Below are 14,024 nucleotides of genomic sequence, written 5' to 3'. Positions count from 1 at the left end.
CGCAGAGTGTGTGAAAAGGTTGCGAGGATTTTCTTTAAGGATAGCGGAGGCGCGACTCCGAGTGTAGAAGTAGAGAAGTCGTCGAACTTCATAGAGATAGCGGAGGTGCGGCTCCGAGTACGAGAGTAGGGAAGTCGTCGAACTTCATGTGCGTCTGGCGCTTTGTGCATAAAAAGGTCCACGTGGTTGTTGTTGTCGAGACGGGCCCTGCGAGGTCAAGAGACTCCGGAGTATGTTGATCCATGTTGTGGTCTGGGCGGTTTAGTAGGTCGATCGGGCGTGGTCAACGAGTGGGTAAGTGTGTTAGGGAGTGATAGAAACTTCGACTTCGGGCTTTGACAAGATTCTAAGTGCACTAGAACAGATCATTGACAAGTTGAGAGTAGGTCTGCGAGTCAGATTTGCTTGCGAATGTGGGGATTGAGAAAGACGGAATAGCGGCCGAGGCTGGTGAAAGAGATCGAATAGTGGCCGAGGTTGGTGAAAGGTCCCTAAGGTCCTGAAGCGATTGTGTTACCCTTCCTGTAGTAAACCGACAGATCTGTTTTAGTTTTTTGGTAGCTCGCGATACATGCAAAAAGTTGTTACGGGAGGAACTGAGTGAAGGAGGATTAGCCGCGAGGCTTTGTCAGCCGCAGTGTGTGTGAGTGTGACGTCACTAAGAGCCGCGCTGGGATAGGTTGGTTGGAGAGAAGGGTCGCGCACGGATTGGACGCAGTCCGTGGCACTCGATTGGAAGGGGAAAGGCAGGTGAAGAGTATTCCGGGAATTAAAGTCACCTATTGATTACAAATCTTGTGGAATAACAGTGACCTATTGATTATAAACTTTGAGAATTAAAAGACGAGAAAATGAAATTCCTTAAAGCATTCAGGAGCGCGATGAAGGGAGAGTCATACATTAAAGCGAGCGTAGGAGAGGAAACGCCGCCCGAGGGTACACCAGCTTACATTGTAATGGAGGAAAAGGGGGTGGCTCCGTGTCTTTGGCTAAAGCAATGGCACAAGTGGACAGAGAAACATGGGAGCGTAGCATTCCCGATACATGGGACATTCAATATAAGGGTCCTAGAGAATTTGAGATTCACGATGTATGACATGAAGGTGCCTCCAAGGCCAGCACAGTTTGAGGCTCTAGCAATCTGGGAACTCATGGCTAGACAGCAACAGAAAAGCAAGTTTGAAACAAGGATGAGGAAGGTAGAAAAGACACTAGCGGATGCTAGGTGGGATAATGCGCAGAAGGTGTGGAGGTCAGATGTACTGCAGGGAATAAAATTGTTCCCCGCAATTACTAAAGATGAAGAGGAGACAGGTAAGAAAGCTACCTGTAAGACAGACAGGAAGTGTTCCAAGGACAAAGAGGACGAGGAAAAGTTGAGAAGAGAAGAGGAGTTAGAGGACGAGGAGTTGATAATGCAATTGCTGAACGACCGTCCACCGCCTTATGCAGAAAATGGACAAGGTCCAAGTACCAGTTCTGCCCCTCCGGCATCGGTACAGAACAGTGAAACGCAGAATCCAGGAGCACCATCGGGATCTAAGGATCCGAGTTTACTGCTCACTCCACAGATACCGCAGGTCAGGAGAATGTATCCAGATGTGCCCGTGTTGAAACCAGCAGAACATTATCAGCCGCAGATGCCAGGGTACTATAGCAGTGACAGCAATGGAGGGATGATTCCAGATCCAACCATAAGGGGCGTACAGAATGGTTACAACCCAACAATGGCACAAGCTGAATCAACTCAGTTTATGATGCCTCAAAAGCAGATGCAGGGAGGAAATGTTCATGCTCAAATGACGGGGAGTCAGATGGGCATGCCGGCAATGATGACCCATAATATGGGGATGAACATGCCTCAGAATATGGGAAATGGACAGAATCCAGATGCAATATCACTGCCCATTACCGTAGGTCCAGTGGTACCTTTGTATAGTCAGCCTAACTTAGGTATGAGCAGTCAGGGACCAATGCTGCAGAATGGGACAGAAAGAAGGTGCATAGAAAATACTCCAGGGATAACTCCGATAGCGACTCAGCCAACTGGGTCTGGGTCCTTGATGGAGTTTAGTCCCGTATGCGCTCAGTCAACACTGGTGAGGTCGAGCCCCCCACTGATAATACCATTAACATCGAACACTGAAAAGTTGCCGCAACCATCGATGGCAGTTGATGTGAATGCTACACTGATGGGGGTAAATGCGCAACAGCTGACACAGTGGTTCAACAGTCTAAATTCCACACAAAGTTCAGACAGTGGGAAAGGAGACGATTACTTGAGCAGGATGAGGCTGAACATGGAAGCACAAGAATTGGTGGAAGGGAATATGGGTGTGAACAGGTTAGAATCCTACACGGAAGAGGAGTTGAGGTATCTATGTCCAAAGACCACGAGAGAAGTAAACAAGGTACATAAAAGTTTGCAGGAAGTAGCAGACAGGAACGGGATTGACATAGGCAAGACGAAACACTTGAGCAGGAGCTATAGGTTGGATTTTGGGACCACAGATTTTGAACACATGAGATCAGCAGGCATGAAGGCACACCTTAGAGAATTGTTACAGAGTGCCCAAGTGTGGAGGTGCCTAGACAAGTGGGAAAGCAGATGGGTAAAGAGGAAGGATAAGAGGAGGGACAGTGCCACAGAGCACAATGAGAAAAGACCACAGAGTAGTGATACAGTAACTATGTTACCAATGAGGGAGACAGCAGGGGGAAAATTAGTACATGTACCATGGCACAGGAGCGATATTCAGTCTTTTACGAATGATTTTCCCAAACTGAGGGAGAAGCCGATCGAATGGTATCAACAGACTGATAGGTTTGTGAAGCTTGCCAAATGTCTCTGGGAAGACCTGAACACTTTATTCGAGATTGTGGTTCCGGCAGATTTGTGGGAGGATTGCAAAAGAGCTGTAGGTTGGCCGACAAGTGAACCAGAGAGAGACAGAGAGACGGGTGCACCATCACCTATGGTGATGTGTCTGTACTATAAGGTGATTGAGCATTTGAAGACAAAGGTTGCCGCGAAAAATGTGGATTGGCAGAAAATTGATCGAACTGCCCAAGAGGCTAAAGAATCGATTCATAGTTACTATGAGAGGTTGTTGAAGGCGTTCAAGAATTACAGTGGCACGGAAGCAATCGAGGCGAAGGATATGCTTCATTTTGTGTTCAGATTTGTGGAAGGACTGAAACCAGAGATAAGTCAGATGATAAAATCGCATTTGATCTGCTGGCAGTCGAAACCGATTGATGAAGTCTTGACTTATGCGAAATACTGTAGCGACGAAATTGAGGTGAAACAGAAAAAGCTGAAAGAGAAGGTGATGATGATGCAGCTTAAGGCGGCTCAGACAGGCTTGCAAGGTCTGCAGGGACTGCAAGGGTTGCCAGGGATGCAAGGGTTCCAACAGCAGGTACCGCAACAGCAGCCGCAGTTGCAGGGAAACATGGTGTTTCAGCAACAGCAGCCGCAGTTGCAGGGAAACATGGCGTTTCAGCCTCAGGCCAGAGGCAGAGGCAGAGGAGGTTTTGTGAATAATGGTCCGGATTTGAACACTGTTGTGACAGGTGTGCAGGCAATGAAGAAAGTGATGCCGTGTCATGCGTGCGGAAACGTAGGTCATTGGAAACGCGAGTGCCCGATGGTGGTGCAGGAAGGTGCAGGTGCAGGTGTAGGTGTTGGTCAGCAAAACAATGATGTCAATGCATTTCAGACAATGAGAGGACCGAAAATGAGAGGTCTAAACCCAAATTTTCAGACAATAAACCAATTGCAGGGATTACAACCTATGCAGCCGCAGCAGGTGCAGATGCCCCGTGTGCAGATGACGCAAATGCAGCCGATGCAACAGCAGTTACCTTTGGTACCTAATCAGCAAATGCAAATACCTTTGGCACCAATGAGTCAGCAGCAAATGATGGTTCCTCCACAGGTAACGGGTCAGGTAATGAGCACAAACGGCACAGTACAACAGTTCCCATTACACAGTGAGAGTGGAATAAACAATGTATGGGAGAGTGAAAGCTCAGAAGAGGAAGGAGATTGTGTGCTTGCGGCATCTCTAGAAGTTGATCAAAGGGGTCCGTACGTAGAAGGAAGAGTAATGGGTCATCGCGTCTCATTCCTGGTTGACACGGGAGCCACACGTTCAACTGTTAAGAGCAGTGAAGTACCAAATTTGCCACTCTCAGGGAGGACAGTTCAAGTGGTGGGAGTAGCAAACAGGCATCTGACGAACCCAATAACAGATCCGATACCAGTCAACATTGGTAACTATCAAGGGGTACATCAGTTTGTGGTATGTGACTCAAGCCCGATTGCACTGTTAGGAAGAGACCTATTGTGCAAATTGGGTTGTTCGATAATGTGTTCGAACGAGGGAATAACAATACAGACGAGCAGTGATGGGGAAGAAGAGGACAGTGAAGAGGGTGATGAGATAGAAACAGTTGACGAAGAGTATCCTCTGATCTGTCTCTTACCAATGATAACTGAAGAAGATATCCCAGCAGAATTACGGGAAACAGTCGGAAAGGAAGTGTGGGACATGACAGGGAAAGAGGTGGGATTGATGAAAGGAGTAGAACCAGTAAAAGTGATGGTAAAGCCCAATGCGATCTTTCCCCAGACCCCACAATACCACATGCCACAAGATACTCTCATGAAAGTTGCCCAACTTATTGACGAATTCGTGAAGCAGGGTGTACTGAAAGAAGTATTAAGCAGCCCATGTAATTCACCGATAATGGGACTAATAAAACCAAGTGGGAAAGTCCGACTTGTACAGGATTTGAGAAAAATAAATGACATCATAATAAAGTGCTGCCCTGTCGTGCCGAACCCAGCTGTGATAATGTTTCAGATCCCTTGCAAAGCTGAGTGGTTCTCAGTCATCGATTTGTCACAAGCATTCTTTTCTGTACCTCTTCATGAGGACAGCCAATTCCTCTTTTGTTTCAAATTCCTAGACAGAGTGTACAGTTGGTGTCGAATTCCTCAGGGGTTTTCTGAGTCACCGTCAATATTCAATCAGGTTCTAAAGAAAGACTTGGAAGAGTTAGAGTTGCCATTCGAGTCAACCTTAGTACAGTACATTGACGACTTACTGGTTGCATCAAAGACAGAAAGTGGCTGCACAGCCGATACCATTGCTCTGTTGAACCATTTGGGAGGGAATGGACACAAGGTGTCTCCTTCCAAACTGCAGTTCTGTCAGAAGAAAGTGAAATACTTGGGTCACCAGATAGAGAAAGGGTCACGGAAAATAATGAAGGAAAGAATTACCAGTGTACTTCAAATGAGTCCACCAAAGACAAGGAAGGAGGTGAGGAAGTTTTTGGGAATGGTGGGATACTGCCGCCAGTGGATTCCCAACTTCTCGTCTCTAGCAAAGCCTCTACTGAAATTGACCCAGAAGGATGCCTTGGATCAGATCGAACTGAAAGGGGATGAGATGGATGCTTTTGTTGAATTAAAGGAGTGCATGTGCAGGGCTCCAGCTTTAGGTATGCCTGATTACACGAAGCCTTTCACATTGTTTTGCCATGAACGTGATGCATGCTCTTTGTCTGTCTTGACTCAAGCCCATGGTGGCGTAAACAGACCAGTAGCGTATTTTTCAGCTACTCTGGATCCGGTTGCAGCAGCACTCCCAGGGTGTTTGCGCGCCGTAGCAGCAGTTGGTATCAGCCTCACTCAGAGTGAAGGAATAGTGATAGGACACCCAGTAACAGTCATGGTCCCTCACTCAGTTGAGATACTTTTGACCCGATCCCGAACGCAGCACATGACTGGAGCAAGACTCACAAGGTATGAAACGACTATTCTGGGCTCACCGAATGTGCAGCTGAAAAGGTGCACTACGTTGAATCCAGCTACCTTGCTTCCTGGAGAACATGCTGAAATTGAGAACGCTGAAGACGTCGAGCATGACTGCCTTCAGGTGACTGAATTTTGCACAAAACCCCGACCGGACATCAAGGATACAAAACTTGATGTAAATGACCAAATTCTTTTTGTTGATGGTTCATGTCTAAGAGATGGGGTGGGAATTTTGAAAGCAGGATACGCTGTATGTACTGTGACAGGGGTCTTGGAAGCGGGATGGCTCCAAGGAGTCTATTCTGCACAAGTAGCAGAACTTGTAGCCCTTACTAGAGCATGTCAATTGTCTGCATTGATGAAAGTCACCATTTACACTGATAGCCAATACGGGTTTGGGATTGTGCATGACTTTGGACAACTGTGGTCACAGAGAGGTTTCCTGACTTCTTCAGGATCCCCAGTGAAAAATGGGGAGAGAATAAGGGAGTTGTTACATGCCATTCAAGTGCCAGCTGAAGTTGCAGTGGTAAAGTGCAGTGCTCACACGAAAGGACAGGATTATGTGTCTCTGGGAAATGCCTATGCAGATCAAGTCACAAGATTTTGCGCTTTGAACTGTATATTGCTAAGGGATGATTGGAATACAATAAGTGAACCAGAACTCGAACCAGCTGAAGCATTTGCCTTGAAGGTCGTAGATACAATAGAAGAACTAAAAGCACTACAGAATAATGTCAGGGAGGATGAAAGAGATTCCTGGATTAAATCACAATGTATAAAGAGACAAGACGAGCTATGGGTTTCACATGAGGGAAAATTTGTTTTGCCAAATGGTCTCTTATCACAGCTTGCGCGGTTCTATCATGGGCAAGCTCACCTAGGGAGAGATGCCATGATAAGATTGTTCAAAACCGATTGGTTTAACCCCAGATTTCGTCAAGCTGCAGAAGCAGTTTGCCATCGATGTGTCACTTGCCAGCAGATGAACCCAGGAAAGGGGACAGTTGTGAACGCGAGTCACATTGGTAGGGCAAGCGGTCCTTTTAGTCGTATGCAGATGGACTTCATTGAGATGCCTGTGCATGGAGGTTTAAGATATGTGTTGGTGATTGTGTGCATTTTTAGTCATTGGATTGAGGCATACCCCACACGTAGAAACGACAGCCTTACAGTTGCCAAGCTATTATTGAGGGAGTTAATACCACGTTTCGGATTCCCGATCTCTTTAGAATCAGATAGGGGAAGTCACTTCAATAACGAGGTGATGAAGTTACTTTGCGAAGCACTGAACATTGAGCAAAAGCTGCACTGTAGCTATCGTCCTGAAGCATCAGGACTGGTGGAGCAGATGAACGGTACGCTGAAATCGAGAATGGCAAAAATATGTGCATCAACAAATTTGAAATGGCCTGACGCATTGCCCTTAGTGCTAATGTCAATGAGAAACACTCCGGATAGAAAAACTGGATTGTCTCCGCACGAAATTCTCATGGGCAGGGCTATGAGACTTCCTGCAGTTCCCGCAAACATGCTTTTGAATATTACAGATGATATGGTGTTAGACTACTGCAAAGGTCTGGCTGACGTGGTTCGCTCTTTCTCTCACCAGGTGGAAGCGACCACCTTGCCACCGATCCAAGGTCCAGGACACGCACTGAAAGCAGGTGACTGGGTCGTGATAAAGAAGCACGTGAGGAAGTCGTGTCTGGAACCCCGTTGGAAAGGCCCTTTCCAAGTGATCCTGACGACAACTACCGCTGTGAAGTGCGCGGGGGTTCCCAACTGGATTCACGCCAGTCATACAAAGAAGGTGTTGTGTCCCACAGATGAGGAAGTTGAAGCGCTGAAATTACCCGTTCCTAATAAAACAGTGCCGAGTGCTGAGACAGAACAAAAGCGAACTGAAAGCGAACAAGCAACAGCAGAAGAAAAAGAGATATTGTTGGAGTCCGACTCGCTTGGGGAAGATCAAGGAGAAAGTTCAGACAGCGACGAAGAAGCTGCAGGTGACAAAGAGCCTGAAGCAGCTGAGGGTAGCAAAAAGCCTGAAGCAGCTGAAGGTGACAAGGAACCTGAAGCAGCTGAAAGTGATACAGAGCCTGAAGAAAGTAACGGTGACGAAGGGCTCGAAGAGAGTGAGAAGGCAGGAGAGCCTGAGCAGAAGGGGGCTTTCCCAGAAACAGACGATACAGAAAAAGAAAAGGAAAACGTGACTGATTCCCCTGAAGGTGGGGACAAAGAAGAGCAGAACGAAAAAGCTCAAACCTCTACAGAAAAGATCGCAGGTCCATCAAATGGACACGGTGCAAAAAGAAGACTAAGTATCTCACCGATAAAAGAAAAGGGTAAAGAAGGTTTGAACGAAGGAGGAAGGCCGAAAGTGAAAGAGAAAAGAAAGGAAGTGACTGTCGTGGAACAATCGTCAAGTGAGGAAAAAGACTTGGCGAAGGAGGAGAGTGCCAGCGAAGCAGAATCAAAGAGAGAAGCAAAATTGAAAAGGAAAAGGATACCAAACAGGAGGTATTCCGGTCCTGAATGGGCATATGCGGTAAATGATGATTGGACTGATGAGTTTGTATCTCTAAGCATCGAGAACGAAGAAGAAGAAGAGATACCAATAGAAAAGAAAAGTTTCATAGACTCTGTTGATTGAAACGGTAGTAAATGGTATTGCTTGCTGCAATATAACGTGAGACAAACAACCAGCTGAGACATTACTAAACCGAATTGAGACAAATGCTGCTAACCGATAAGTGACTGGCATTTTGAAGAAGACGGTGTGAACATTGTGCTCGTTCAGCTTTGTAACTGAATTGCTAAGTAGTTTCATTTATAAGTGCTTCTAGCTCTCTGATTCTATACAGATCATGCCTGGGTACGCTATGCAAAACAATAGAAAGAAGTATTGTAAATACGTTTGTATAGGCTTGGTACTAACATGTGTACTAATAATAATGGCAATTGTGTTTGGAATGCATGGAAAGGGTGAGAATGAGACTATTGCTGCTTCTACTATTGTTCCTGTTACTGTCACTGAACTAACACCATTGAAAAGACTAGCAATGGATGAGAGGCTCTTGCATGATAAGAAGGAGCTTTCGTATAACGTTTTCTATCGCTTACTAACAGAGTATGTTGAGACTATGGATGCGAAAGATTGTTATGTGTGTACCCAGATACCGACATCAGTAAAGGAAGGGGTGACTTATCACCACATGCCTCTTACATATGGGATTACATGTAGTATAGTAATGTCTAGGTTTTATGGTCAATCTAACATACAGTATTTTTACTCGAATTATGATGTTACATTTGCTTATGTTCCTATAATAGCGCAGCTAAGCGAGACTGCAAAATATTGGGATTACAAAATTATGAGGGACTTTTTCGAGCCAATGCAACCTTTTGAAACGGCTCATGCTCATAGGGAGAACCTTACTTGCTCCGTCTCTGCCGTAGAAATAAGCTTTTTAGATCGCACAGATGATAGAAGGGCTCAAATGAAGGCGAAATTAGAAAAAGAACTGCATAAGAGAACTTCAGTAGATAATTATGATTTTGCTGCTATAAAGACACAAGGGAAAATTCCTTTGGATGCTTGGCATGTAGGGAAATTTTGTATATACCGAGGTGAATCTTATTATGACAATATTTTTGTAGGAGCGAGTGAATGCAAACATACGTTTATTTTTAAGGCCAAATGGACGTTCATGATGGACGGACTTGACCCTGTCATTCCAGGGGTGTATTACATTTGTGGGCATAATGCCTATTATTGTCTTCCAAAGGGATGGTGGGGAAGATGTTATTTGGGTATAGTGTTTCCAAAGGTTTATCAACTGGATGACATATCGATGATTGAAAAGACACCTGGATCCCATCGTATCCAGAAAAGAGAGACCGCAGCTGCTGTGGTAGGTGATATATTTGGAGCTATGATTCCTTCATTGGGAGTTGTGCTGAATTCCATCAAAATAAGGAAGTTGTCTACTATAGTGGATAACATGCTGACAAAGTTTTCAGGTGCTATAATCCTGATGGATGCTGAACTTGCAGCGGAAAGAGCTATGACTCTTCAAAATAGGCTTGCTTTAGACATTCTTTTAGCAAAGGATGGAGGCGTTTGCAAAATGATTGGTGCACGTCACTGCTGCACCTATATACCTGATAATAGTGTGAAAATTAAAACTATGCTTGCTAATCTAACAAAAGAAAGTGCAGATTTGAAAGAACTGAAAGAACCAGGAGTGTGGGAGAAGGTTGGAAAGGGACTTGCTTCAGTGGGACATTGGATTGGGGGAATTTGGAATGGAATATTATTGAAAATAATAGAAGGAATATTAATAGTAATAATTTGTGTATTTGGAATTTGGGGAATAAAAAGGGGAATAATAATGATTATGGAAAGAAATAAAAGAAGAAAGGAGGAGAAAATAATGAAAAGAATGGCAGAAGAATACAAAGCGCAAACTAGGGGAACTAAAAGAAAAAGGGAGCTGACAGAATTTTAATGAGATAAAATTTGTGGGCTAAATTTGTGTGATGACAAGTAGTCATCAGAGGAGGGATTGATGAAGCAGAAAATGAAGGTTTTGATTTATTAACGCATAAACGTAGTGCTGACATAATCGTGTGTGACATTAACCGAATTAATGAAGATTTTACGGGGACAAAATGTGCCCTCAGAGTAGTTTGCCATCATTTATATGCGTGCTTTATATAACGTGGTGTAATAGAATTGCACTAATCCGACATAATCATAAACGTGTGCTACGATTTGCTTATTTGAAATGCCTTAGCTTAGCATTACTTTAGCGGAGGCTTTGGCCTAGCTGCCTGGTCTCACGGTTTAGATGTTCGTATTTTTCCACTGTGCTATTAAACGTGTATTTCTGCTTGAAGCTGTACTTTTCCACAGAGACTGTTCACATGCTTATCTTAAAGTTGGTGCCAGCATGGCATATTTTCTCTTAAATTCAAGGTCGGCTTGCAGGTGCGGACAATGGAGGCTCTGAGAGTAAGCTAATCGAGAGACAATGTTGCAACTTGCGTACCCATCTCCAAGGATAATGTATGCTTAAGTAAAAGCTTGAGAACTGTCGTTTTTGATTGGTCAATTTGAAGCTAACCTATGAACCCTCCAATGGAGACCCTACTGGACTTGAACTGTTGTCTATAAAACCCAGGTGCACGAGAGGAAAGCTCTCTCTCGCTATCTTCGGACATCCCGCCATTTTGACTTCGTAGCTACTATGGCCCATTTTGCTGCGACGCCATTTTGAGAGACTTTGATGCTTTCTCTAGTCGAGAGAAAGAGACTTTAATGATTCTTGCCCTAGAGACTTTAACTTTGATTTGTCCCTTTGCATGAAGTAGTAATTTTATCTTGCCGCCGTGAGGCAATTGCCCCGTCCACCCCTGCCCCTTTGTCCCGGCCCATGCTGATTGAGAAACGGTACCTGTGAGACGAAGACTTCATTGATTGCTGATCAGAATTGGTAATTATGAAAGGAAACTGTAAAATTGCATTGTGTTTCTTTTAGGTAACCAACTGCTGATTTTGAGAAGGACCCTAGCTAGGAGTTTTCTAAATTGATGTTGCCAAATTGTTTTTGCATGAAGTCCCACATGCTGATGCTAATTTGGGGTTAGACGAGGATTCCATATGTCGCACGATGCAATTTGAGATCTTGTTATGCTGACTAAATGTACGCAATTAGCCCATTACAGATTATCGTATTAGTGCTTTGCATTGCCATTATCGAATGCCTTGTGATTCAAATGCTACATAGATTACACTTGTTTCGACGATATGGACAGCTATTAATGTTCATTTATGTTTATCATTTGGTGTTGAGACACATTTATATTGTGCTAGCTTTGTTAATATAGGGAAATAAATTCACTAACTTTGCAATAAACTGGTGTGGTTATTCCTGACGGAAAGGTCAGGGTTCGCCGAAATGTATTCTGGATTAATTGTTAAGTGTTATGTTGTTCAAGGTGTTGCTTATGTTCGTTATTGATTATCGATTTGATGTGATTGATCGATTAATAGTACAGAGAGTTCCCCCTTAGTCAAAAGATTCATCGACCTAAAGAGCATCCGAACGCAGGTAAATTGTTACCACGTTTCGCTCTATCACTGGCACAATGCTAACATACATTTGTGAATCAAGCATATGTAATGAATTGGATAAGGCAGTCCAGTTATAGCGAGGACAGAACATTCTGTAACAAAACACTATTTTAATTCTCTATGCATCACCGGAAAGGGTTATTAATCTGTTAATTCTTTAGACAAGTTGAGTGAGGTTGCTTTAAACACTATCCTTTATGTACCCTAAACTCGTCTGCTTTTTAAAACTACTTCAGACGTACCCAAACGAATAGATCATGTTTGTAAGTTATCCATCAGTGCTTACAACTATTGTGCTTCAATCTTGTTTAATGGCTCTGCCCCAGATGGCCTTCCGGATTTTATTATTTCCGCGGTGTTTTTTTTTAGTTGCTGCGTTGCTGCTATTTCACAGTAATTAGATATTAAATTGCTTGTAAGTACTCGAATCAATGTAAAAGCTATAAGTCCATTCTATGATGACGAATGTAGGCACTTACATTACATTATTCCAAATGTCTATAATAACAGTGGCAGTTTTGCATGCAAGGAAACCATTTAAGAATAATGTCCTTCAAGTACAATAAAAACCATATACAAACAAAAACTGCCTTAATTATTACTGAGAGCACCCTGACACGAGAATGATGGCTAAGATTTCATGTGTTGACTCATAATGTCTTAGGAAGAGCAAATACACGCTGAAGCACCTGCACGTCTGGCAAGAATAAAGAAGGCGGTTTTAGGTGAATAACACTGGGAAAAGGGGGGCTAGTGGCTACGTGGATGTGCCTCATTTGATTGACGTCATATTTATATTGTATAATAACTATTCCTAATGAGTGTTCTATCATTTTATGTTAACAATAAAAACACGTAAATCCCCAGTTCGAACATATTTTCTTTTTAACCTATGCCTTTGGGTTATTTTACTTTTTATTTCAATTTTAGTTTTTGTAATTCTACTAACTGAGTTATTAATATAAATACATGTTTTGTTAAGCACTGACGTACATGGAGTGAGCACTGTCATACATGGAGTGAGCTTTGTTGGGAGCTAATTGTTAAAGTTGACTGCTAAAAATCGTGTTTTTGTTTAATCGACCTCTAATAATATTGTGCTTTTATTGCAGACTAGCAACATATCATCAAGATAAACATTTATTTGTAAGTGTGGATTTTGATTACATTTATTGTGTTCAAATTTCTTTATTAAAGTTTAATAATATAAAAAGAAGGCTTGAGAGCAACAAATATTACTTTCTTGTTCTTCTTTGTGTAATAGACAAGCGTATAAACGTTACAATACCAGATCTTGTATACCTTCAATTGTATTGTGTCCGAGTACTGTAATACAGCCACACATATGCCTCATGAAGATATTTAAATCAGATGATGTCAGAGAAAAAACTAAATAAGCAAACCGAAAGAGACCATACAAGAAGAAAATAATGAAGGCGAGCTGAAAGAAAAAACAAAATACCGCTACCACAGAGTAAAATCTCTAATCCATAAATACCCCATTTATCCAACTGTTAGATGGATAACTGTGTAAGAAGACATGCGTATGTTGAGTTACAACACTAATTTAGAAGCCGTTCAAAGGATTAGCAAATATAAAGTCACGCGTTCAGAGTAATTTAGTATATCTGAATCCACAGGTTTTTTTTTCACTACCAGGCCACCTTCATCATAGGGTTGGGAGTCAACTGTTGAAAATACTCTAATAAATATGGTATCTTACATGTTACCACGGGTTATGGTATATGACAGATTCATGTTCACCAAATGTGAGTTAATAAATTTGTATAGTTTTTCAGTTGCACATAACTGATTTTACTTTAAAATGTATCAATATGTGCAATTGTTGCATTTCAGTTTTACCTAGGTAGATGCTATTAGAGTCAACCGACAGTCGGAAACATGAACATATATCACAGAAAGTTCGTGATTTTCCAAATGGTAGATTTTAGGCACTACTTCTACTTGAGACCAAAAATGTCACACCATTCTACAGTTTGCCAGCATATGAATGAAAGTGTCCTTCTCTTGACTACAATGCCAGTTGTTCCC

The sequence above is a fragment of the Pleurodeles waltl genome, chromosome 1_1 (genome assembly GCF_031143425.1).
Source record: "Pleurodeles waltl isolate 20211129_DDA chromosome 1_1, aPleWal1.hap1.20221129, whole genome shotgun sequence".
Classification (NCBI taxonomy): domain Eukaryota; kingdom Metazoa; phylum Chordata; class Amphibia; order Caudata; family Salamandridae; genus Pleurodeles; species Pleurodeles waltl.
This window is presented reverse-complemented; position numbering follows the sequence as displayed.